Source organism: Macaca mulatta, chromosome 9, assembly GCF_049350105.2.
Source record: "Macaca mulatta isolate MMU2019108-1 chromosome 9, T2T-MMU8v2.0, whole genome shotgun sequence".
NCBI classification, from domain to species: Eukaryota; Metazoa; Chordata; class Mammalia; order Primates; family Cercopithecidae; genus Macaca; species Macaca mulatta.
The window spans coordinates 112,642,508-112,670,042 of NC_133414.1; the positions used below are offsets into that span (position 1 = coordinate 112,642,508).

The 27,535-nt window shown below is 41.8% G+C and overlaps 1 protein-coding gene and 1 pseudogene across 2 annotated transcripts in view; one reads left to right on the plus strand and one right to left on the minus strand.

Annotated features, from left to right (window-relative positions):
- Positions 1-27,535, plus strand: part of HIF1AN (hypoxia inducible factor 1 subunit alpha inhibitor) — a 95,639-nt gene that overhangs the window by 48,962 nt on the left and 19,142 nt on the right. The window lies entirely within an intron of this gene.
- On the minus strand, positions 10,765-11,661 carry LOC710595 (large ribosomal subunit protein eL8 pseudogene; annotated as a pseudogene). Its single transcript, XR_001447263.3, has one exon. The product of XR_001447263.3 is annotated as a large ribosomal subunit protein eL8 pseudogene (transcript).

Genomic DNA, 27,535 nt, shown 5'->3' on the forward strand with positions numbered 1-27,535 from the left:
ACTGCTCTCTTTGCCTCTAATCTCTTTCTACTGCAATCTGTTCTTCACACTCCAAGACTAATCTTTCAAGTCAACAACTTGCATTTTACCTGTTTTCTGCTAAACAATCCACCACAGGGTTCCCACTTCCTACTGAATTAAGTCTAAACTCCTTACTCTGATGTTGCAGAGCTTTCCAGTTGCCAATTCAGTATCCATTCTCTTTTTCATCTTTGGTAACAGAACTCGTATCATATCTAGGGAAGCAATATGCCCAGATTTTTAAGAACTATTTCTCAGCATCCCTTGCAGATAAATGCCCATGTGGTTAAATTCCAGCCAATAAGATATAAATGTAAGTTGTTAGGTACCACTTCCTGGAGGATTCTATAAAAATTCCATAAAGGAGGTAGATAGCTGGACAGATTGCCTGTCTTCCCTTTATTTTTTCTGCCTGCCTGGTGTGCTGGAGCTCCAGCTCCATCTTGGACCATGATGGAAAATGGAAGCACTTGTTGAGGATCTACAGAGTCTGGGTTCCTGGTGACAGTACAGCTGCCATATGAATCCCAGATTGTCAAACTCTGAACTTATTATGCCGGAGAAACATAAACCCTTATGTGTCTAAGCTATTGTTATTTGACTGCTTGTAGTCAACTCTAATCCTGACTTATACACCTTATATTCAAAGCTCTAAATAGTAGCCCCAGCATACCTTCCAGCCTCCTCTCATTCTCTCCCTTACAAATACACATATAGCCAAACTTCACTGTTTGTTTTCTAAGGAGATAACCTTTGCTTTTCTGTCTCTAAGTTTTTGCTCATCCCATGCCCATTCTCCATGTCTATCTATTGAAGTGCAACTCAGATGCCCCTTTCTCCAAGAATCCTTCTGTGATTCTTCTACTCAAATGTGATTTCTCCTCTTTCTGAGCTCAGAGTGTTTTGATTGTATCCTTCTTGGCACTTAGAGTCTGCCAGAATTATCATTACTTTGCTGCCTATTCTGCTAGATTTTAAGCTCCCTTTATGGTGCCAAGCACAGGGTTAGTGTTCTATAACGATTTGATGCAATAATGCATGAATAAATAAAGGAATGAATGAATAAAAACAAAAAGTGAACATTCTTTTGCCCCTCATCCTGTGTACCCGTTCATCTTAACCCCTCTGAAGAGACAGGTGGAAAAGGCTCCCACAGTTGATCAAAGAGAAGAGAGAAGCGGTAGGCACAAAGTAAGTCATGGGGACACCTCTGTCTGCAATGGACAAGGCTGAAAAAAATTATTACAGTTGGCCCAGCTTGCCTTTTAAGAGCAACAACTAATATTTACTAAGCACTTGCCATGTGCTGACACCATGCAAAGTGATTTAAATGCACTATTTCATTTAATTTAATCCACCAACAATCTATGAAATTTGGCTAATTGGGCCACGCGCGGTGGCTCATGCCTATAATACCAGCACTTTGGGAGGCTGAGGCAGGCAGGTCATGAGGTCAAGAGATCGAGACCATCCTGGCCAACATGGTGAAACCCTGTCTCTACTAAAAATAGAAAAATTAGCTGGGCATGGTGGCATGCACCTGTAGTCCCAGCTACTCAGGAGGCTGAGGTAGGAGAATCGCTTGAACCCAGGAGGCGGAGGTTGCAGTGAACCGAGATCGTGCTTCTGCACTCCAGCCTGGTGACAGAGTAAGAATCTGTCTTAAAAAAAAAAAAAAAGACATTGGCCAGGCGCGGTGGCTCAAGCCTGTAATCCCAGCACTTTGGGAGGCCGAGACGGGCGGATCACGAGGTCAGGAGATCGAGACCATCCTGGCTAATACGGTGAAACCCCGTCTCTACTAAAAATACAAAAAACTAGCCGGGCGAGGTGGCGGGCGCCTGTAGTCCCAGCTACTCGGGAGGCTGAGGCAGGAGAATGGCGTGAACCCGGGAGGCGGAGCTTGCAGTGAGCTGAGGTCCGGCCACTGCACTCCAGCCCGGCGACAGAGCGAGACTCCGTCTCAAAAAAAAAAAAAAAAAAAAAAAAAGACATTAGACTAATCTCTCCCGTATTTTGTAAGTTAGGAGACTGAAGTTCAGAGAGATTAACTAACTTATTCAGGGTCACAGAGCTTGAAAGTATCAGAGCTGGAATTGGGACTCAGTCCTGTCTGATTCCAAGCCATGCTCTTAATCATGATCAAGTGTCAAGCTATATGAGATATGGCTGTCTGTCCCACTGAGTAGTGAGGTCCTGGCTTACAGGAGCCATGACCTGTTTATTTCTGCTCACCCTACACAGTGCCTGCTATGTCCTGAAGCATCAGCAGAATGATTGGCATGAAAATGATCAAAAAGAGGTTTCCATCCTGGGAAGATGGAGTAGACATACTTTCTCTAGTCTTCCCACTAAGTACAACTAAAAACCCTGGACAATATATATAAAGCAAACATAAGAAGACTCTGAAACATGTAGAGAAGAAAGCAGACCAGCCAGAGACCTTGGAATCTAAGGAACAGCATGGTGGTGAGTTTCCTGTGTTTTGTTTTTACCTCACCTCATGTATCCCAGACTTGGAGAAAAATAAGCCAGCAAGCTGGAAATGCTGAGTACAGACTCCACCCCACCCCTTCAGAATAAAAGCCTCAACAAAAAGCCTTCTCCCTCTAGTCAAAGGGCTAGAAAGTGGGTAGCCTAGGGAGAGTATTTTTAGACAATAATCACTCTACTCCAGTCAAACACCACAGAAAAACCTGTAGCCCCATTCCCATTCAGGCCAGCAAAGGCTGAGTGATTAAGTGGTGAGCCTTAACTTCTACCCTCACCAGGCTGTAGTAAGGCATGCCAACTCTCTGCAGGGTATTCAGGGAAGGCCAAGTAGAGAGCCTGGATGTTCATCTCTGCTGGTGGGAACAAAAGTCAGTAGAGACCATGTGAGAAGCCTGGACTCTACTCCTACCCAGCAGTGATGAGGCACCCCTCCCTCTACATCACAGAGGAGGCCTAGTAGAGTCAGGAATTTACACACACACCCTTGGTGTCAATGGAGGCCATATGGGTAGCAGTAACAAGGCACTGCTATCCCTCGCAGCTAGGGAAGTATCAGTGGAGACATTGGTGGGGAGCTGGAACTCCTACCTCTGTCCAGCAGTAACAAGAAGAGAGGCCAAATGGGAAATCTGGACTTCTTCTCTACTTTGCAGTGATAAGACTGTGATCACCCCCCTCACCTGCTAGAGCAATGTCAGAGGAACCCAGCTGAAAAAGAAAGTTTAAATAAGATCAAGAGTCTCATAACATACCCAAAACATCCAAGTTTCAATAAAAAATCACTCATCATACCAAGAACCAGGAAGATCTCAAAATGAATGGAAAAAGACAATCAATAGATGCCAAAGATGTTAGAATTATCTGACAAACATTTTAAAACAACCACCATGAAAATGCTTATAAAACAATTATGAACACCTTTGAAACAAATGAAAAAATAATCTCATCAAACAAACAGAATATATAAAGGATAAACAATAGAAAAATTGAATTGTAAAATATAATAGCAGAAGTAAAAACTTCGATGGATGGACTCAAAAGCAGAATGAAAAGGAAAAAGGAAAGAATCAGAAAACTGGAAAATGGAACAATATAAATTACCCAATCTGGACAACAGAGAGAAAATACACTGAAAATAGACTGCAGGACTATGATAAAAGATCTAACAGTTGTATCATTGGAGTTTCAGAAGAAATGGGAAAGAGAGCAGGGCTGAAAAAGTACTCAAAGAAAAAATGGCATAATTTCCCCAAATTTGGCAAAATATATGAATCAACAGATTCAAGAAGTTGTGTGAACCCCAAACAAGACAAATGCAAGTCTGTACTAAGACCATCATGTCCAACTTCTGACAATGAAGATGCGGAAAAAAATATTGAAAGCAGCAAAAATGAAATGACACCTTACCTATAGGAAAAAGACAATTTCAATGATAGTGGATTTCTCATCAGAAGCCATAGAGGCCAGAAGAACACAGTGGTGACACATTTTTCTGAAATAAAAGAAATGTCAACCTAAAATATTCAGCAAAAATATCTTTCAGAAATAAAGGGGATAGAGCCACTTTGGAAGATAGTTTGGCAGTATCTTAGAAAATTGAACACTCCAATACCATACAATCCAGCAATCACATTCCTCGCTGTGTACCCAAAGGAGCTGAAATATACAAAAACCTATATCAAATGTTTATGGCAGTTTTATTCATAGTTGACAAAAGTTGGAAGTAAACAAGATGTACTTCAGTAGGTGAATGGATAGATAACCTATGGTATATCTAGACAATGAAATATTATTCAGCACTAAAAAGAAATAATCGATCAAGCTATGAAAAGATAGGAAGAAAACTTAAATGCATATTACTAAGTGAAAGAAGTCAGTTTGAAAGACTACATACTATAAAATTTCAACTATATGACATTCTGGAAAAGGCAAATCTGTGGAAAGTGTGAAAAGATCACTGGTTGCCAAAGGTTTGCGGGAGGGAGGGATAAATAGGCAGACCACAGAGAATTTTGAAGGCAGTGAAAATACTGTATGTAATACTATAATAGTAGATACATGTCATTATATATTTCTTCAAGCCCATAGAATGCACAATATTAAGACTGAACTCTAATGTAAATGATGGACTTTGGGTGATAATGACGAATCCATGTAGGTTCATCCATTAGAAAGAAAAAAAGGGAAATGAGAGGAAAATGAAGACATTCTCAGATGAAGGAAAAGTAAGAGAATGCATTACCAGTAGATTCACCCTAAAAATGGCTAAAGGAAGTTTTCTAAATAGAAAGGAAATGATAAAAAAAAATTGGAACATCAGGAAGGAAGAAAGAACACAGTAAGCTAAAACTGGATAAATACATAAACTTTCCTTCTCCTCTTAAATTTTCTAAATTGTGTTTGACTATTGAAGCAAAAATTATAACACTATCTGATGTACTCAGGGGCAATATGTAAGGCAATTATACATAGATGAGGATAAAGGGATATAAAGGGAGGTAAAGTTTCTATAGTTCATTTGAACTGGTAAAATTATAATGACCAATAGACTGTGATAAGCTATATATGTATATATAGATACTTAAAGGCACTGTTACAAAAGCTATACGAAGTGATACACTCAAAAACAATACAGAAAAATAAAAGTAGAATTCTAAAAAATGTTCAAGTAACCCCAGAAAGGCAGGAAAAAGAAAACAAATATAAAACAGAAAGAGCAACAAACAAAAAAAAATGTGCAGACTTAGGCCCTAACATATTGATAATTACATTAAATATAAATGGCCTATATACATAAACTAAAAAACATAGATTGGCAGAATTGATTGATATTCATGATCCAACTATATGCTGCCTATAAGAAACTTACTTCAAATATAACTATATAAGCAGATTGAAAGCAAAAGGATGGAAAAAGATATATCATACAAATGTTAATCAAAATAGGAATGGCTACATTAATATCAGATAAAGTCTACCTTAGAGCAAAGGAAATTACCAGAGATGGAGAGGGACATGATGTAATTATAACAGTGTCAATCCATCAAGAAGACACAACAATCCTAAATGTCCATGCACCAAGCAACAGAGTTGCAAAATATGTGAAGCAAAACCTGATAGAACTGAAGGAAGAAACAGACAAATACATAGTTGAGGACTTCAACATACCCTCAGCAATTGATAGAACTAAATAGATAGAAAACCAAAATAACTCAACTATACCATCAACTATTAGGGTCTCATTGATGTTTATAAAGCACTCCATTCAACAACAGCAAAATACACATTTTTTTTCCAAGTGCCCATAGGACATATGCCAAGATAGAGCATATGCTGAGCCATTAAGCAAACTCAGCAAATTTAAAAGAATTGAAATCATATGGAGTGTGTTCTTTGACCACAAATGGAATTTGTAAAAAATTGAATTAATAATAGAAATATAACAAGAAAATATTCAAACACTTGGAAACAAAACAACACACTTGTAAATAATCCATGGGTCAAAAAGTCACAAAGATACACTGAACTGAATAAAAATGATAATACAGCATCTCAAAATGTGTAAGTCATAGCTAAAGCAGTTGTGACAGGAAAATTTATAGCACCAAATTTATGCATTAGAAAAGAAAATTTCAGGCTGGGCACAGTGGCTCATGCCTGTAATCCCAGCACTTTGGGAGGCCAAGGCAGGAGGATCACGCGGTCAGGAGATCGAGACCATCCTGGCTAACGTGGTGAAACCCTGTCTCTACTAAAAATACAAAAAATTAGCTGGGCGTGGTGGCGGGTGACTGTAGTCCCAGCTACTCAGGAGGCTGAGGCAGGAGAATGGTGTGAACCTGGGAGGCGGAGCTTGCAGTGAGCCGAGATAGTGCCACTGCACTCCAGCCTGGGCAACAGAGCGAGACTCTACCTCAAAAAAAAAAAAAAAAAAAAAAAAGGAAAAAAAAAGAAAAGAAAATAAGAAAATTTCAAATCAACAATCTAAGCTTCTACTTCATGAATCTAGAAAAAGAAGAACAAAGGAAATCCAAAGCAAGCAGAGGAAGGAAACAATAAAGACAAGAGCAAAAGTCAATGAAATTGGAAATATAAAAATAATAGAGAAAATCAGTGAAACAAAGAGCTAGTTCTTTGAAAGATCAATAATACTAATAATCCTCTAGCAAGACTGACAAAGAAATAAAGAATGAAGACACAAATTACCAATATCGAGAATAAAACAAGAGATATCACTACAGACGCTGCAGGCATCAAATGGATAATGGAATACTATGAAAAACTACACATATAAATATTGGCAATTTAGATGAACTGGACAAATTTCTTTAAAAATACAAACTACCCCAACTCTCCCCATAGGAAATAGATAATTTGAATAGCCCTCTATTAAGGAATTGAATTCATAATTTAAAAACTCCCCAAAAAGGAAATCTCTAGGCCTATATGGTTTTACTGGAGAATTCTAACAAATGTTTAAAGAAGAAGGAACAACAACGTTGTGCAATCTCTTCCAGAAAACAGAAGAGGAGGGAACACTTTCCAATTAATTTTACAAAACTAATATTACCCAGATACCATCAGACAAAGATGGTATGGAAAAAAGAAAAAAAAGAAAATTACAGACCAATATTCTTCATGAAAATAAATGTAGAAACACTCAAGAAAATACTAGCAAATAGAATCCAGCAATATATAATAAAAATTAGATACCATGAGTAGTTGGAGTTTATTCCAAGGACGAAAGGCTGATCCAATATTCAAAAATCAACTAATGTACTCTACCCTATTAACAGACTAAAGAAGAAGAACACATAATCATATCAGTTGATGCAGAAAAAGCATTTGACAAAATCGAATTGGAACATCTAAGCCAGTACCATAATACAAGAAAAGGAAATAAAAAGCATACAGATCAGGCCAGGCACAGTGGCTGTAATCCCAGTACTTGGGGAGGCCAAGGCGAGTAGATCACTTGAGGCCAGGAATTCAAGACCAACCTGGCCAACATGGCAAAACCCTGTCTCTACCAAAAGTACAAAAATTAGCCGGGCGTAATGGCAAATGCCTGTAGTCCCAGCTACTCGGGAGACTGAGGCACGAGAATCGCTTGAACTTGGGAGGTGGATGTTGCAGTGAGCTGAGAACATGTCACTGAACTCCAGCCTGGCAAGATTCTTTGAGAAAAAAAAAAAAAAAAAAAAAAAAAAGCATACACATCAGAAAAGAAGACATTCTTTTCTACTTAGAAAATCCAAAGGAATCTACAAAAAAAGTTCTAGAACTAAAAAATGAGTTCAGCAAGTTTGAAGAATACAAGATAAATATACAAAAAATCAATTGTATTTCTGCATACTAGCAATGAACACATGGACACTGAAATTAAAAATCAAACACTATTTATAATCACTCAAAAATAAAATACTCAGGTGTAAATATAACAAAACATGCAGAATTTGTATACTGAAAACTGCAAAATGCTGATGAAATAAATAAAAGAAGATCTAATAAATAAATGAAGAGACATAGCATATTTACAGATGGGAAGACTCACCCCTGTAATCCCATCACTTTGGGAATCTGAGGTAGGTGGATCGCTTTAGTTCAGGAGTTCGAGACTAGCTTGGGCAACATGGCAAAACTCCATCTCTACAAAAAAATAGAAAAGAAATTAGCCAGGCATGGTGATGCACACCTGCAGTCATAGCTACTCAGGAGGCTGAAGTGGAAAGATCATCGGAGCCCAAGAGTTCCAGGCTGCAGTGAGCTGTGATGATCATGTCACTGCACACCAGCCTGGGTGACAGAGTGAGACGCTGCCTCAAAAAAAAAAAAAAAAAAAAAGGAAGACTCAATACAATAAAGATGTTGATTCTTCCCAAGTTGATATACAGGTCTAACAAAATTCCTATGAAAATCAAAGCAAGATGTTTTGCAAATATAGATAAGATTATCCTAAAATTTATCTGTTAAAGGCAAAGGAGCTAAAATAGCTAAAAACAGTTTTGAAAAAGAAGAACAAAGCTATAGTAACCAAGAGATTGGTAGAGGTATATACACATAGATTAATGAAACGGAATAGAGAATCCAGAAATACAGCCACACAAATATGCCCAGCTGATTTTTGGCAAAAGTACAAAAATAACTCAATGGAAGAAAGATGGTCTTTTCAACAAATGGTGCTGGAGCAAGTGGATATCTATAGCTACCCTCTGCCCCTGCCTCAGCCCCCACCCCCACCAAAAAAGGAAAACAACTTCAACCTAAGGTCTCACACCTTATTCACAGTTTAACTCAAAATGAATCACAGGCCAGGCACGGTGGCTCACGCCTGTAATCTCAGAACTTTGGTGGCTCACACCTGTAATCTCAGAACTTTGGGAGGCCAAGGCGGGCGGATCACGAGGTCAGGAGATCAACACCATTCTGGCCAACATGGTGAAACCAAGTCTCTACTAAAAATACAAAAATTAGCTGGGCATGGTAGCGTGTGCCTGTAATCCCAGCTACTCAGGAGGCTGAGGCAGGAGAACTGCTTGAACCAGGGAGTTGGAGGTTGCAGTGAGCCGAGACTGCACCACTGTACTCCAGCCTGGTGACAAAGCAAAACTCCATCTCAAAACCAACAAATAAACAAAAACCAAACAACAACAAAAAAATGGAATCACAGACTCAGATGCACAAATGTAAAATATAAAATTATAAAACATTTAGTAAAGAACATAGGCAAAAATCATCAGGATCTAGGACTAGGCGAAGAAATCTTAGACCTGATACCACAAGTATGAGCCAGAAACTGGGCATGGTGGTTCATGCCTGTAATTCTAGTGCTTAGGGAAACCGAGATGGGAGGATTGCTTGAGGTCAGGAGTTTGAGACCATCCTTGTCAACACTGTGAGACCCTATCTCTAAAAAACAAACAAACAAAAAAAAAACAAAGAGAATGTCATGAAGATATTAAAATTAAAAAAAAAAAATAAAAGCATGATCCATATAAGGAAAAATTGATAAATTGGACTTTATCAATTTTAATATTTTAGCTCTGTGAAAGACTCTGTTAAGAGGATAAAAAGACAAACTAGAGACTGAGATAAAATATTAGCAAATCACATGTCCAACAAAGGACTAATATCTAGAATATATAAAGAATATTTAGACCAGGCACAGTGGCTCATACCTGTAATCCCAACACATTGGTAGGCTGAGATGGGTGAATTGCCTGAGACCAGCCTGGGAAATATAGTGAGACCTCATCTCTACAAAAAGTTTTAAAAATTAGCCAGCTCTGGTGGTGCATACCTGTAGTTCCAGCTACTTGGGAGGCTGAGGTGGGAGGATCACTTGAGCCTGCGAGGTGGAGGTTGCAGTGAACCATGATCACGCCCACTGCACTCCAGCCTGGGCAACAGAGTGAGACCCCCTCTCAAAAAATAAATAGATAAATAAATAAATAAATAAATAAATTTAAAATGACCATTTAAAACTCAACAGTAAAACAAAAACCAATAATCCAACTAGAGGATGGGCAAAAGACATGAAGAGACATTTCTCTGAAGAGGATATACACATATGGCAAATAATCACATGAAAAGGTGTTCAGTAACATTAGCCATTAGGATAGTTAATAAAAAAAACAACCCAGTGAGATATCATACACACCTGTGTACCTGTGAATAGCCACTTCTCCAGCCTGAACAATATAGCAAGACCCCCATCTCTTTTTTTTTTTTTTTTTTGAGACGGAGTCTCGCGCTGTCACCCAGGCTGGAGTGCAGTGGCCGGATCTCAGCTCACTGCAAGCTCCGCCTCCCTGGTTCACGCCATTCTCCTGCCTCCGCCTCCCGAGTAGCTGGGACTACAGGCGTCCGCCACCTCGGCCGGCTAGTTTTTTTTGTATTTTTTAGTAGAGACAGGGTTTCACCGTGTTAACCAGGATGGTCTCGATCTCCTGACCTCGTGATCCGCCCGTCTCGGCCTCCCAAAGTGCTGGGATTACAGGCTTGAGCCACCGCGCCCGGCCGACCCCCATCTCTTAAAAACAGAAAAAAAATTTGAGTGACAATCCCAAATGCTGGTGAGAACGCAGGATGGTCACTGACACATTGCTGGTGGGGATGTCAAACGGTATAGGCACTTTGGAAAATAGTTTGGCAGTTTCATAAAAAAAAATTAAACATACACTTATCATAGGATCCAGCAAGTATACTCCTAGATGTTTATAATGATGTCCTCACAAAACATGTACACAATTTTCTTTTTTTTTTTTTGAAGGAAAATTTGAATTTTAATTATTTTTATGTACAGAAAACTCAACAGTGTACATTTAACCCAGCTTAGTGGCAAGTTCTTTAGCCTTTGCCTTTTCGAGCTTGGCGATACGAGCCACAGACTTGGGACCCAGGACATTGCCGCCCCAGTGACGGCGGATCTCATCGTATCTGTCGTTGTAATTGGTCCTGATAGCTTCCACCAGCTTAGCCAAAGCGCCTTTGTCTTCCGAGTTCACCTGTGTGAAGGCGACAGTGGTGCAGGTCTTCCTGTGGATCAGACGGCCCAGTCTGGCCTTCCCCTTGATAATGCAGTAAGGGACCCCCATTTTACGACACAGGGCAGGCAAGAAGACAACCAGCTCGATGGGATCCACGTCATGTGAGATCACCACCAGCTGAGCCTTCTTGTTCTCCACCAAGGTGGTGACGGTGTTAACTCCTGCTCGAAGGACAGGTGGTCTTTTAGTGGGGACATCCTCTTGGCCAGCAGCTTTCTTCTCGGCCCGGGCCAACAGCCTCTGCTTCTTCTCTTGTTTTGTCTCTGGTCTGTACTTGTGGGCCAGCTTAAGCAGCTGAGTAGCTGTTTGGCGGTCCAGGGCCTGGGTGAACTGGTTAATAGCAGGAGGCACTTTCAGCCGCTTATAGAGGATGGCTCTCTGCCGCTGCAACCTGATATAGCGAGGCCATTTCACAAAGCGGGTGAGGTCTCTTTTGGGCTGGATGTCCTGTCCAATGCCAAAATTCTTAGGTCTTTTCTCAAACAGGGGATTCACCACTTTCTTGGCCTCCTGCTTTTTCACCACAGCAGGGGCCGGAGCCACCTTCTTTCCCTTGGCCTTCTTTCCTTTCGGCATCTTGGGCGGCGGGAGGAGAGAGCCATGTACACAATTTTCATAGCAGCTTTATTAATCATAACCCCAAACCGGAAACAATCCTGATATCCCTCAGTGGGTGAATGGTGCATGATGGGACATTCATGCCAAGGAATACTACCCAGTAATAAAGAGGAATGAAGTAATAGTACATGCAGTGACCTAGACCTAGATACTCCACAGAATTATGCTGAGTGAAAAAAGCCAGTCTCAGAAGGTTTCACATTGGCAGGGTGTGGTGGCTCACACCTGTAATCTCAGCACTTTGGGAGGCCGAGGCAGGCGGATCACTTGAGGCCAGGAGTTTGAGACCAGCCTGGGCAACATGGCAAAACCCCGTCTCTACTAAAAATACAAAAAACTAGCCGGGCGTGGTGGTGTGCACCTGTAGTCCCAGCTGCTTGGGCAACTGAGGCACCAGAATTGCTTAAACCCAAGTTAAGGTTGCAGTGAGCTGAGATGGTGCCACCGCACTCCAGCCTGGGTGACAGAGTGAGACTGTCTCAAAAAATAAAAAATATTACATATTGTATGGTTTCATTTAGGTGATATTCTTGAAATGACAAAATTATAAAAATGGAGAACAGATTAGTGGTTGCCAGTGGCTAAGGGAGTGAGGGCTAGGCAGAAGAAGGTGTGGCTACAAAATGGCAACAGGAGTGATCCTGGAGGTGATGGAAATGTTCTGTACCTTGGCTGTTATTGATATCAATATCCTGCTTGTGATACTGTGCTCCAGTTTTGTAAGATGTTACCATTAGACAGGTGAAACTATGCAAAGGGTATTGTTTTATTTCCTGCAACTGTACATGAATCTAAAATTACCTCAAAATAAAAAGATTAATTTTAAGAAACAATCAAAGAAAATTAGTACAATTTGTTTTGCACAAGTTCTTCATAAACCTCACCCTGAGAGATGGAGCACAGCCGAAATAGTATATCAAGAATCAAAAAGGCCGGGTGTGGTGGCTCACGCCTGTAATCTGAACACTTTGGGAGGCTGAAGCATGTGGATCACTTGAGGCAAGGAGTTCAAGATCAGCTTGGCCAACATGGTGAAACTCCGTCTCTACCAAAATACAGAAATTAGCTGGGCATGGTGGTGCATGCCTGTAATCCCAGCTACTTGGGAGGCTGAGGTAGGAGAATTGCTTGAATCCAGGAGGTGGAGGTTGCGGTGAGCTGAGATTACACCACTGTACTCCAGCCTGGGTGACAGAGCAAGATTCTATCTCAAAAAACAAACAAACAAACAAACAAAAAACGCCAAAACCAAACCAAACCAAAACAAATAAACAAACAAAAAAAATCAAAAAACGTTGAAGTAATGCATATATGGAAATTCCCAAAAGCATTCTGTGATCCTTGAGGCTCCTCTTTAATGCCAGGGAAAGCAGCTATTTCCCCTCTAACACTCTTGGAGATTAATTACATCAATATTGGGATGTGGGCGTAAGATTACAGGCGTGAGATTACACATGTATGCTCAGCATTTTGGGAGGCCAAGGCAGGAGGATTGCCTGAGACCAGGAGTTCAAGACCAGCCTGGGCAAAAAGTGAGACCCACATCTCTACATAAATAAATAAATAAATAAATAAATAAATAAATAAAACAAAATTAGCCAGGCGTGGTGGTGAGACCCACATCTCTACATAAATAAATAAATAAATAAATAAATAAATAAATAAAACAAAATTAGCCAGGCGTGGTGGCGTCTGCCTGTGGTCCCAGCTATATGGGAGGCAGAGGCAAAAGGATCACTTGAGCCCAGGAAGTTGAGGCTGCAGCGAGCTGTGTTTGCGCCATTGCACCCCACCCTGGGTGAAACAACGAGACGCTGTCTTTAAAAAAAAAGAGGGGGATCTGAAATTGAGAGGGCCATTGGACAAAGCTAGAAGGCAAGTCTTAAGTTTTTGTGCTGCAGGAAGATTTGAAAGGAGCTGTGGGATTGATGTGAGGGAGAGCAGAGCCAGTTTAGGGGCCAGTCCATCCAGGAATCCTCTACAGCATTGCTCTAGTTAGGCACCCTTCCCCTCTGTCCCATTAACCTCCATTATAATCCACTGAGATCAGTAACTTTCTTATCAGATTCCCTCCCTAAACCCTACGTTTCTGGAGGGCTGGGATCATTTCACAGTTTGCCTTTACATACCATAATTTTTTTTATTTTAGCTTAAGACAAATAAAGGAATATTTGCTGTCCACTTTGTACATGTAGGACCAAGACCTTTCTTTGTGTATGGACGCACTGATTGGCATTTCACCATCATCTTTCTTTTCTCTCTCTCTTTCTCTTTCTCTTTCTTTCTTTCTTTCTTTCTTTCTTTCTTTCTTTCTTTCTTTCTTTCTTTCTTTCTTTCTTTCTTTCTTTCTCTTTCTTTCTCTTTCTTTCTTTCTTTTTCTTTCTCTTTCTTTCTTTCTTTCTTTCTTTCTTTCTCTCTCTCTTTCTTTCTTCTCCTTCCTTTCTTCCTTCCTTCCTCTCTCTCTCTCTCTTTTTCCTTCCTTTCTTTCTTTCTTTCTTTCTTTCTTTCTTTCTTTCTTTCTTTCTTTCTTTCTTTCTTTCTTTCTTTCTTTCTTTCTTCTTTCTCTCTTTCTCTCTTTCTCCTTTTCTTCCTTTCTTCCTTCCTTCCTTTCTTCCTTTCCTTCTTTCCTTCTTTTATTTTTTTTTGACAGAGTTTCACTGTGTTGCCCAGGCTGGAGTGCGGTAGCACTATCTCGGCTCACTGCAATCTCCGCCTCCTGGATTCAAGCGATTCTCCTGCCTCAGCATCCCAAGTAGCTGGGATGACAGGCGCCCACCAACACAGCAGGCTAATTTTTGTATTTTTAGTAGAGACGAGGTTTCACCATGTTGGCCAGGCTGTCTCGAACTCCTGACCTTAGGTGATCCACCTGCCTCGGCCTCCCAAAGTGCTGGGATTACAGGCGTGAGCCATCACACCCAGCCTCATCTTTCTTTAATGAGCTACACCCAGAATGTGCTGACTGCCATTTTCAGCTTTGATTTCTTTAACATGGATTGGGAAATTGGAAAGTATTTGAGAACCAATATGAGTGCAAATTCCGAGGTGTTTTTTTTTTTTTTTTTTTTTAAATGATTATTCCTCATCTTTTCCAGTTGTCTCACCAATACATAATTTGATAACAAAAACTTTAAGCAACTTGCTGTTATGGAATCTTTCCAAACAGCAACATTAGTTTTGCACTTGTATTTTATTGGTTTATGTAACATTTAGTTAAATTATATAAGAATAGTATGTGCAGCTGGCTGAGTTAAAAACAAATGACTCTGAGTACGCATGCAATTCAACCAAATGGGGGAGCACAAGTGCACGGCGTCCCAGCCCATGAACGTTTGATGAGCCACAAGTGTTAAGTCAGTATGTGTAACAGAGGATTGATGGTGTCACTTAAGCCAGTGAACCAGGTATGTGCAGGTTGTTTTAAAAGTTCTGTTTTAATAATATCAATAATAATAACTAAAACTTATTTAATAATATCAATAATAATAACTAAAACTAGTCTGTGCCAGGCACCATGCTAAATGCTTCTATATGTATCTTTAGGGAAAAAAAAGAGAGACGGGGTCTTGCTGTCTCACCTAGACTGGAGTGCAGTGGTGCAATCATGGCTCACTGCAACCTTGACCTCCTGGGCTCAAATGATCCTCCTACCTCAGCCTCCTGAGTAGCTAGGACCATAGGCATGCACCACCATGCCCAGCTAATTTTTGTATTTTTTGTAGAGATAGGGTCTCATCATATTGCCCAGGCTGTTTTTGTTTTGTTTTGTTTTTGTTTGTTTGTTTGTTTTTGAGACAGAGTCTTGCTCTGTTGCCCAGGCTGGTTTTGAACTCCTGGGTTCAAGCAATCCACCTGCCTTGGCCTCTCAAAGTACTGAGATTACAGATGTGAGCCACCAAATCTGTCTTTCTTTTTTTTTTTTTTTTTTTTTTGAGACTAGGTCTCATTCTGTTGCCCAGGCTGGAGTGCAGTGTTGTTATCACAGCTCACTGTACCCTTGACTTCCCAGACTCAAGTGATCCTCCCACCTTAACCTCCTGGGTAGCTGGGACTACAGGTACACACTATCAGCCTGGCTAATTTTTTTGTAGAGACTAGGTTTTGCCATGCTGCCCATGCTGGCTTCTATAAATATCTAAGTTAATCATCACCTGAAGAAAGTATGATCATCCTATTTTATAGACAAGGAAACTGAAGCTTAATGAAATTCCATAACTTTCCCAAGGTCTCATAGCTACTAGATGGTAGTGGCGAGTTTCTTGTGGCTGATTCCAAAATCTATGCTTTTGTGCATTACACTATATTGTTTATAATATTTATTTTATCAATGAACAACCAACGCAAGCAAGTATGCAGAGGACAAGTAAAGGCTTGGAAGTTGGAAAACATTTTCCTACAGTCAGAAAAGTGTTCCTCAAAAACCAACTGGCTCATTCTTAGCAGTTTCCTGAGGTGAGAGGACGTTCCTAGAGGGATTTGGGGTGTTTGGGGAAGCTTACACTCAGCTGGGACACGTCGGTCCTGTCTTCTATATCGATTCCAGACATCTGATCACAATCACCAGTGGCCTCCCTTTAGTTCAGTCCTGGCTTCTTTCATTTCAACTGAATCTGGTTGGAATTTTTTAATCTTAATTACAAAATTAAAGGAAAACGACAAAGCTACACTTTCAGTGCTTGGACTCATAACCCCAACATACTAACAGCTGAACCACCAACCAGCTTGACTACCAAGGCTTATGGGCCAGCCTTCCCGTTTCAATCTCTCACCTCAACCCTGAGTGAATCAAGCTTGGCAGATTCGGGTTGGCACCATGGCTGGGCTTGGGGAGCTCCTGTTCTTTTTCCCCAGACCTCCTTCTTAGCTGTACGCCACCCCCACCTCTGAGTATCTGTCCTCTGGGCAGCTGTGCACCCCTCCACCTCAGAGCTGCCAAGCCCCCGAGCCTGTGTCTCCTGGTGAGGAAGCAGAGACAAGGCATGAGCAGGCTTAGCCTCCTGGGTAACTCTTCATCCTTAGAAGAAAAGGCCCTGCTCTCACCCTGAGGCCATTTCTCGCTGCCCTATTATATCCTGTCACCCGAAGCACACGTCCTGTCCAGAGTTCCACGCGAGTTTTCCGGGAGAGCTTGACTTCAGGCCCCAGCTGGTATTTGTGTCTGCTCTGGCCTCTGCCTGGTGCCCTGCAGACAACACTGCGCTCCCTGGAGCTCCCAGTCTCCTGCTGGATCCCTTCTGTGGTCTGGAGCAGGTTCTTCAGCTCCAGCCCTGCGCTCCCTGGAGCTCAAGTCTCCTGCTGGATCCCTTCTGTGGTCTGGAACAGGTTCTTCAGCTCCAGAAAGTTGTTCCTTTTGCTCAAAATACCCTTCCTTCTCACCTTTTTTTTTTTTTTTCCACCAGGCTACCTTTTTTTTTTTCTTTTCTTTTTTTTTTTTTTTTGAGACAAAGTCTTGCTCTGTCACCCATGCTGGAGTGCGGCGGCACCATCTGGGCTCACTGCAACCTCCACCTCCCAGGTTCAAGCAATTCTCCTGCCTCAGCCTCCCAAGTAGCTGGGACTACAGGCTTGCACCACCACACCCGGCTAATTTTTGTATTTTTAGTAGAGATGGGGTTTCGCCATGTTGACCAGGCTAGTCTCAAACTCCTGACCTCAGGTGATCCACCCGCCTTGGCCTCCCAAAGTGCTGAGATTACAGGCGTAAAGGACTGCGCATGGCTCTGGGCTACTTTTAGTTATCCTCTGGATCACAGCTCAGATGTCACCTCTTCTAGGAAGCTCTCCCAATCCCTCATTTGTGTTGAGTGCCTTTTCTCTGTGTTGGGTGCCTTTTAGCTCTTAAAACTCTAGACTGAAATTAACTCATTACTTGTATGCCTCCCCTCTCTGGACTGTGAGCCCTGAAAACCCATGTATGAGCCCCATGTGTTCCCAGCACCTAACAGGGTTTATCATGTAGTAGGTGCTCAATAAATGTTGTTCATTTAATGTATTAATCAATGATTAAACCTCTTCTCATTCGAAAGTCCCTCTAAGTTACAACCCATCATATTTTGTCTGCTATATGTAGTTCTGTCTCCTTGGTCATGTGTGGATCAGAATGAATAATATCCCCTGACTCTCATTAATGAGCAAGTGCAGCTCATCCGGCCACCCACCTCCTCAGTTCTCCTAAAGGATGTATTCTTCACAGGATCCTAGAAACCTTATGGCTTCCTATTTCTATAGATTTTCCGACAGTGAAAATACTCTATATAAATGATACATACGTCAGAATAGACTGAGTTATGTGGCTGTCACAACCCCCATTCTCAGCAGTTTAAGGTAAGGGAGGTTTATTTCTTCCACTGTGTGTATCCTGGCTAGGCTGCTTTGCATTGTTACCAACCAGGGACCCAGGCATTGCTCTAAGACGTCCTATGGTTTATAAAAGTTAAAATCCTGTTTACATTTGTTTAGCCTTCTGTTTCCCAGATTATCTAACCACAGAACGCTTTTCTTATGTAATATCTATTTACATCCCATCTTAGTCCAGTCCTTCTGGACTGCTACAGCAAAATACCTTAGCCTGGGTAATTTAAAAACAATGGGAATTTATTACTCACAGTTCTGGAGGATGGGGAGTCCAAGATCAAGGTGCCAGCAGGTTTGGTGTTTGGTGAGAACTTGCTTTCTGCTTCAGAGATGGTGCCTTCTTGAGGTATTCTCACATGGCAGAAGGGACAGGGCACCTCCCTTCAACCTCTTTTATAAGGAGACCAATCCCATTCATGAGGTAATCACCTTCTAAAGGCCCTATTCTTAATACCATTGCACTGGGGACACACACGTTTAGACCATAGCACATTATATGGACCAAGCTTTGTCTTAGTTCATTTTCTGCTACTACGGCAGAATACCACAGACTGGGTAATCCATAATAAACAGAAATTTATTGGCTTGCAATTCTGGAGTCTAGGAAGTCCAAAACTGAGGGGTTAGCATCTTGCAAGGACCTTCTTGCTACTCATCTCATGGCAGAAGGGCAAAGAGAGGTTGAGAGAGAAAAGGGGGCTGAACTCAGCTTTTTATAACAAACCCAGTCCTACAATAACAGCATTAAATTCATTCATGGCCGGGCGCGGTGGCTCAAGTCTGTAATCCCAGCACTTTGGGAGGCCGAGACAGGCGGATCATGAGGTCAGGAGATCGAGACCATCCTGGCTAACACAGTGAAACCCCATCTCTAATAAAAAATACAAAAAACTATCGGGGCGTGGTGGCAGGCGTCTGTGGTCCCAGCTACTCGGGAGGCTGAGGCAGGAGAATGGCATAAACCCAGGAGGCGGAGCTTGCAGTGAGCTGAGGTCCGGCCACTGTACTCCAGCCTGGGTGACAGAGCGAGACTCCATCCCAAAAAAGAAAAAAAATTAAAAATAAATAAAAAATAAAAAATTCATTCATGAAGGTGGTACCCCCCTGACCCAAACATCTCCCATTAGGTCCCACCCTGCAAGATTACTTCATTGGGAATCAAATTTCTTTTCGTTTCTTTTTTTTTTTTTTGAGATGGAGTTTAACTCTGTTGCCCAGGCTGGGGTGCAATGGCATGATCTGTGCTCACTGCAACCTCCACCTCCTAGGTTCAAGCAATTCTCCTGCCTCAGCCTCCTGAGTAGCTGGGATTCCAGGTGCCTGCCACAATGCCTGGCTAATTTTTGTATTTTTAGTAGAGACGGGGTTTCACCATGTTGGCCAGACTGGTCTCGAACTCCTGACCTCAGGTGATTCACCTGCCTTGGCCTCCCAGAATGCTGGGATTACAGACATGAGGCACTGTGCCCAGCCAGGGATCAGATTCCTAACACATGGACTTTGGGGGGCACACTCAAATCATAGCAGGCCTCAGGCAGGGGCAGAAATGCCAATCCAGGAGTGGTTATAGCATAATCATCTTGTGTTGCACATTTAATAGGTGATAAATTATGAATAAATCCTGAATGAATATCCCCTGACTCTCATTAATGAGCAAGTGTGTTCAACAAATATCTATGGAGCCCTTACTTTGTGCTATGTGCTCTGACAAAAGCTGGAGATGGGGAAGACACATACTAAACCACAGTAGCCACTCCCACTGTTCATGCCAAGGAAATATATTGTGAAGTACTATGGAAGAAAAGCACAAGATATGCTATGAGAGTGTGTATTAGGGTGCCCTAATCTAGCCATGTAAGGCCAACCAGAGGAAATTAATCTGCCACCCTTCACTTAAGAATTTAGTCAGACAAAGTGGGAGCGAAGAGTGGAGATTGTGGGTAGAGGTGGGAAATGTTGAAGGCAGAGAAAACAGCAAATGCAAAGGTCCTGAGGCAGGAGCAGAGGGGCCAATAAAGTTGGAACACAAAGAGGAAGGGGCAATGGACAAAAAGTCAAAGGTCTTAAAGTCTCAGGCCTCAAAGGTCAAGCTGACATTTTGAGTTTTATCCTAAGCGCAATGATGTTCAATGAAGGGGCTCCCAATTTAACAAGGAAAATACAGGCACTTTCAGCTAATTAGTTCTATGCTTTTTTTTTTCTTTTTTTTTTTGAGATGGAGTCTTGTTCTGTCACCAGGCTGGAGTGCAGTGGGGAGATTTCGGCTCACTGCAGCCTCTTCCTCCCAGGTTCAAGCAATTCTCCTGCCTCAGCCTCCCGAGTAGCTGGGACTACAGGTACATGCCACTACACCCAGCTAATTTTTGTATTTTTAGTAGAGACAGGGTTTCACTATGTTGTCCAGGATAGTCTCGATCTCTTGACCTCGTGATCTACCCTCTGCCCGCCTCGGCCTCCCAAACTGCTGGGATTACAGGCATGAGTCACCGTGCCCAGCTAGTTCTATGGCTTTTTGTAATAAGCAATTTCACTGGCATAGAACTTTATGCTTTATAAAAGACTTTCTCATCATGCTCTTATGTCTTCCTTACAGTAGCCCTCTAAGGGAGATAGTTCAATTATTTGTACAGATGAGGAATCTGAGGCTCAGAGAGGTAAGTGACTTGCCCAAGGACACACAGTGAGCCAGCCAGGGAGGAGGCATTCACGTTGTAATCATTTCACTTTTTTATTGTTGTTGTATTTTTAGTAGAGATGGGGTTTCATCATGTTGGCCAGGCTGGTCTCGAACTCCTGACATCAAGTGATCCACCCATCTCGGTCTCCCAAAATGCTGGGATTACAGGTGTGAGCCACTGTGTCCGGCCTTGATTTCACTTTTTAGGTCAGTCATGCAGAGATAGCACTGGTTCTGCGTGAGGTGGTCCTGGGGTCTATGTCCTTACTGGCCGGGAGGCCTCTTATTGAAGGGAGGCCTCTTTATTGAAGGGCTGTATGGGATCACAGTTAAGTGCTGAAGCCAAAAGTCTACCAAACAAGTTCAAATCCCATCCTAGCCACCACTAACCAGCTAGGTGGCTTCTAGCATGTTTCTCGACTAACCCCTTTGACCCTCTCACTCCTTATTTGTAAAATGGGCTAATCATAACTTCATAGAGTTGCTCTTATGATTGAATGAGTTCATGCATGTGAAAGTGTCTGATACATAGTAGGAGCTCAACAAATATCTGTATAATTGATTTTTTAAAAGGGAGATAATAGGCTTCCTTTTATTCTGGGATAACCTTGGAATATACTGAATATGGGAGTTAAATGAGGCTCAAATCCTTAATATCAGAGTTTATTGTATATTAAAGGCCTTGAGTCCCTGTGTGCTTTGCAGACATTCAAGATGGTACAGAGGAGAAACAAGTGCTGGGGTCCTCTTGATAACAATGCTGATGTTCAAAATGACGCTTTTACAGCTGATACTTCCACCTTCCAGACTGTATAGGGGACTTCTGCAGGTAGTGACTTTTCTGGGAGCTACATTCCTGGGAGCAATTGCCCAGTGTCCTCCCAGGTGGATTATTATATGGCAGCCTTGAGAGCCACATTCAAAGAGCTGTCTAGGGGTCAAGACCCTGAGGAAGCATCATTTAAGGGTCTCAAAGACCTGCTGAACATCAGCTGAAAGGCCTGTCCATGGAGCTGAGGAAGGCGAAGAACGGGAGCATGGAGCGTGAGGAATATTTGGGAATCACAGAACTCAGTGAATATCCTTGACTACTTGTAGGGCTTCCAATCCAGGCCAGTGTGGACCTTTGTGGGATCCTCCATGTGCTTTAGGGCTTGATGTACTCTAAGAACTTTGCAAACCTAAGGAAAAGACATACCTTAAGTTTTCCTGGCTTTGCAAGTAATCTTTGCTTGAAGATGGGCCTACTAGAAATGGATGGTTGGTTAAATGGGCATCTCAGGGAAAAGTGGACTATGGTCTAATTATTACTGTCAAACATTTTTCTCTGACCCACAGCCCAAAATACATTCTGCATGATGACTTAGCATATATACACATACACACATACCGGAAACAAAAGTTTTATTGAACAGTACCTATACTTGTGTATGTGATGCATTCTGGTCTTTTATTTTCTATTTTATTCTATTTCATTAAGTTGATTTCATGATGTGCTAATGGATTGTAACATGTATTTTGAGAAACATTGGTCTAATAGATGGCAACTTGTCCTTGAAGGTGATTGAGGAGGATGTTGTTCATGAATAATGAAATTCAGATGAGCAGTGCCAAAGGCTGAGTAACCTGTGTACTTTAAATGCTCATAGCAGATACAGAATCTGGTTTTCTGTCATTCTTAAACATTGAGATTGGAAATAGTAAAAATAACAACGATATGAAGAATAGCAACATTTAGTGAGGACCTACTCAGTTCAGACAACTGTGCTAGGTACTTGAGTGGAATAAAAATATGAATAGAAGTCTGGACACAGTGGCTTATGTCTGTAATCCCAGCACATTGGGAGGCTGAGGCAGGTGGGTCACTTGAGGCCAGGAGTTCAAGACCATCCTGGCCAACATGGTAAAACCCTGTCTCTACTAAAAATACAAAAAAAAAAAAAAAAATTAGCTGGGCATGGTGGTGTGCACCTGTGCTCCCAGTTACTCGGGAGGCTGAAGTATGAGAGTTACTTGAACTCAGGAGGCAGAGGTTGCAGTGAGTTGAGATTTCTCCACTGTACTCCAGCCTGGGCAATAGAGCAAGACTCTGTCTCAAAAAAAAAAAAAAAAAAAAAAAAGAATAGAAAACACTTTGTCCTTAAAACCTTAAAAGAATTATAATGTAGTGGGAGAGACATTCAAGATGGTACAGAGGAGGAACAAGTGCTAGGGTCCTTCTTGATAACAATGCTGACGCTCAAAATGACGCTTTTACAGCTGCCACTTCCACCTTCCAGACTGTATAGGGGACTTCAGCAGGTGGTGACTTTTCTGGGAGGCCAGGAGTTCGAGACCATCCTGGCCAACATGGTGAAACCCTGTCTCTACTAAAAATACAAAAAAAAACTTAGCTGGGCATGGTGGCGTGCGCCTGTACTCCCAGTTACTCGGGAGGCTGAAGTATGAGAATTACTTGAACTCAGGAGGCAGAGGTTGAATTGAGGTGAGATTGCTCCACTGTACTCCAGCCTGGGCAATAGAGCAAGACTCTGTCTCCAAAAAAAAAAAAAAAAGTCCATCCACAAAAGTCCACAAAAGACACACAAAAATATGAGATTTCAGGCGATGTGGCAGACTTAATTGATGTGATATGACATCACCCTCTAGAAATAGAAACTTTATAACAATTATATATGATACATTAAAAATGTATAAAAATAACAATTGAACAGTATGTGACCACACTTAAAGCAATAAATGAAAGTCCTTAAGTGCCAGGAATGAGAAGAAGACTCAAAGCCGGCAGGACGCGGTGGCTCATGCCTGTAATCCCAGAAATTTGGGAGGCCGAGGTGGGCAGATCACAAGGTCAAGACTTAAAGACCATCCTGGCCAACATGGTGAAACCCCATTTCTACTGAAAATACAAAAATTAGCCGGCATGGTGGCGTGCACCTGTAGTCCCAGCTACTCGAGAGGCTGAGGCAGGAGAATCGCTTGAATCTGGGAGGTGGAGGTTGCAGTGAGCCGAGATCTTGCCACTGCACTCCAACCTGGTGACAGAGTGAGACCCCGTGTAACATAAAAAAAAAAAAGAAGAAGAAGAAGACTCAAAGCCAGTGTTCTAGAGGGGAGCTCAGAAAGGTCTTAGAGTCAATAATATGTCATAAGGGCTAAACTTGAATAGTGATGAAGACTGAAGAGCAGTCCCCAGGCCTCTGTATGATTGGGGAGCTGGAACTGAGTTCCCTTCATTAATTTAGAAGCCATGGGTATTGCCTGTCCATGTAACAGGAATCAGCAAACTTAACCCACAAATGCAGATTCAGTGGAGTAGCTTGTCATCTTTCTGGGCCTAAGGGTGAAAAAAGAGTCTTCTTTGAGAGATAACAACCCCAAGCCTGTGACAAACATGGGTATAGAGTACGATTTTGCACTACATACAAGCTGTGGAAACCTTAATTCAAGAAAATAATAAATAAACTGGTCCAGAAATGGTGACCAGTTTATTTACTGGTCACCAGTTTATTTATTGGTGAACTCATGGGGTTTCAGCAGAGGCAAACTGCTCATTATAATGCCTCCTCCATAGCTAAGGGTATGCAAGTGTCCCACAGAAATCAAGTTCTGCTGGAGATGAGTTCACAAACACTACAAAGAAAGAGAAGAAATAAGCCACTATAAGAAAGAGAGTTGGCTAGGCACAGTGGCTCACACCTGTAATCCCAGTGCTTTGTGAGACTGAGGCGGGAGGATTGCTTGAGTCCAGGAGTTCAAGACTCAAAATGCTGAAGAAAAATAACTATCAACTTACAGCTCTATACCCATATAATTACCATTCAATAGAAAAGTTGAAAAAAAAAGATACTTTTCAGATTCAAATGAGAGTTTGTTTTTCACAGATTCTTGCTAAGAGAATTTCTAAAAGACGTACTTCAGCAAGAAGGAAATCGACACAAAAGGAATATTTGGGTTATTAGAAGCAGTGATATGCAAAGAAATTGGTAAATATGTATGTAAATCTAATAATAATGACTATTTTGAAAGTATAAAAATAAGATGGGACTAAAATACTGATAAATAACATGAAAGATGAAAAAAGTTGGCTTACATTCTAAGATCCTTCTACTACTTAAAAGAACAGAAATATAGATTGACTTTATTAAGTAAAAATTAGTCTTCTTTACTAATTACTTAGTCTTTATTAAGTTAAATGTACATATTTTTTAAAAGTTAAAGGTGGCTGGGCGTGGTGGCTCATGCCTGTAATACCAGCACTTTGGGAGGCTGACGTGGGTGGATCATGAGGTCAAGAGATTGAGACCATCCTGACCAACATGGTGAAACCCCGTCTCTACTAAAAATACAAAACAATTAGCTGGGTGTCGTGGCGTGAGCCTGCAGTCCCATCTACTTGGGAGGCTGAGGCAGGAGAATTGCTTGAACCCAGGAGGCAGAGGTTGCAGTGAGCTGAGATCATGCCACTGCACTCCAGCCTGGCGACAGAGCAAGACTCCATCTAAAACAAAAGTTAAAGGTAACTCTTATTTCTCAAGAAATAGAGTATTTAACTTCCATACCAGTAGACAAGAAAATAAAGAACAGAGAGAATAAAGAAAACTTGATCAATGCTGTAGAAAGCATGAAAGAGGGAAAAACAAAGAGGGAAAAGAAGAAAAGAAAAAGAAAAAGCATAGTAAATATAAAACACAAAATAAGATGACAGAAGTAAGTCCAAATGTATGAATCACAATAAATGTAGACATATAAAACTTGCCCATTTAAAGAGACTCTCAAATCAGATTTTTCTTAAAAAAAATTCCAGGTTGAGGCTATTCACAAAGGGCTTACATAAACCATAAAGCCACAGAAAGGTTGAAAATGAAGATATGAAAACAAGATATGCTAGGCAAATATTAACCAAAGGGAAGCTAGGCCAGCAATGTTGATGTCAGACAAGAATTTAAGAGCAAAGGCATTAACAGGGATAAACCAGGACATGACTTATTGGTAAAAGGAGTAATCTAAAAGGAGGTTTACAGATCAGCATGCTGGAGAGATCCTGCCAGAGCTTGGGTCCAGCCAGTGCAGACTCTTCTGCTATGGCCAGGGAGCTGAGGGACAGCTTCCTGCTCTGACTGCATCTGGATTGACTGTGCCTGCCTCGATAGGGTGTGCTCAGCCCATGTTGTGAACACCAAAACAAGGCATTGCTGGAAATAAACATGCTACACTTACCATGTATAGCTTATAATTGTTGTACAATTTAGGCACATGTTTATTGTAAACCTTTAGTTTTTGAACTTAGTGAAGTGGAGGGATCAGAAGAAAAAACCACTAACCAGAGTTCCCCAATAGTGGGCAAGGGTGACAAACTGGGCTGGGAAAGAACTGAATTCTCCATGGGGCTCAAAAATATCCAACAGCTTGGATGTGTCCTGGGTGTTTCTCTCAAACTCACTTCTGTGAGAGGGAGGGACCTAAGGGGCTCTGGGATTTGGAGTCAAAATGGAGAGTTTGGTATATTTCCTTTTAGTAGATCAAGTGGCCAGAAAATAAGGTGGTAGGAACCTGGGTGAGGCTTACCATCCACAAAAGTCCTCACTTCTGAAGTTGGATCAGAATGTGGTGTTACAGCCTCAACCTAACCAGACATCTACAGACACTCAGAATTGTAACTTCTGGACACACCTCCCCTTGGATATTATTGTGCCTCCAGACCTATTACACTGTGATTGATCCATGGGACTTGGCATGTGGCCTTCTTGGCCCCATCCTTCAACTCCAGCCAGCTTGCTCTGGGGCCAAGGTCTTGCCCTTTATGATGGAGTTGTTCTTCTCAAGAGTTTTTATCTTCCCATCCTTTAGAGAGTTTGTGAGTTTATTTCTGTGGCATGCACCTCTTGGGGTATCTGTCCAGCATCTTTGGGAGCTACTCTCCCTACCCACAGGGGTGGATCTCCTGGAGCTGTATTTGGTCACAGTTGACTGAAGCAAGGCCTCACACAAAGTGAGCTAATCAGGTTTCTGCTCTTGGGAGTTGGGAATTTGAGCTGATGGGACCAGAGTCTGGGATGCGTGCAACAGAGTCACATTAATAGCATCAAGGGCTGGTTGTGGTGGCTCACGCCTGTAATCCCAGCACTTTGGGAGGCCGAGGCGGTCGCATCACTTGCGGTCAGGAGTTCAAGACCAATCTGGCTAATATGATGAAACCCCGTCTCTACTAAAAATACAAAAATTAGTAGCCAGGTGTAGTGGCATATGCCTGCAATCCCAGCTACTTGGGAGGCTGAGGCAGGATAATTGTTTGAACCCAAGAGGCAGAGGTTGCAGTGGGCCGGGATTGCACCACTGCACTCCAGCCTGGATGACAGAGCGAGACTCTGTCTCAAAATAAAATAAAATAAAATAAAATAAAAGCATCATGAAGGAGACGGCCAATGGGCTTTGGCTTCTAGAGATGGAGAGCTGCCGTGGCTTCTGTCCTTTTCAAGCCCAAATGTGTGAGATACTCTTGGATATTCTCAGTATGTAACCCTTTATGCTTAAGCTAGCTCCAGTTACTTTCTGTCATTTATTGCTTTATTAACGTGGCTTAGTTAAGGAAGAAAGGGTCTTCTTCTAGCAATTCATACACCTGCAAATTCAGAAGCTCTGGTTCATGGTGGCCCAAGGGCTCCAATAATGGTGATAGCTCAGCAGATAGAGCAGGTAGAGCAGATACTGAACCTGCCTGTCATTCATTGGGTAGGACTGTCTTGTCTCATCCCAGATGAGTAGCTGAAAAGCTCTGACCTTGCCTTTCCCTGCCTAGCAGGTATCTGGGACTTCTACTAGA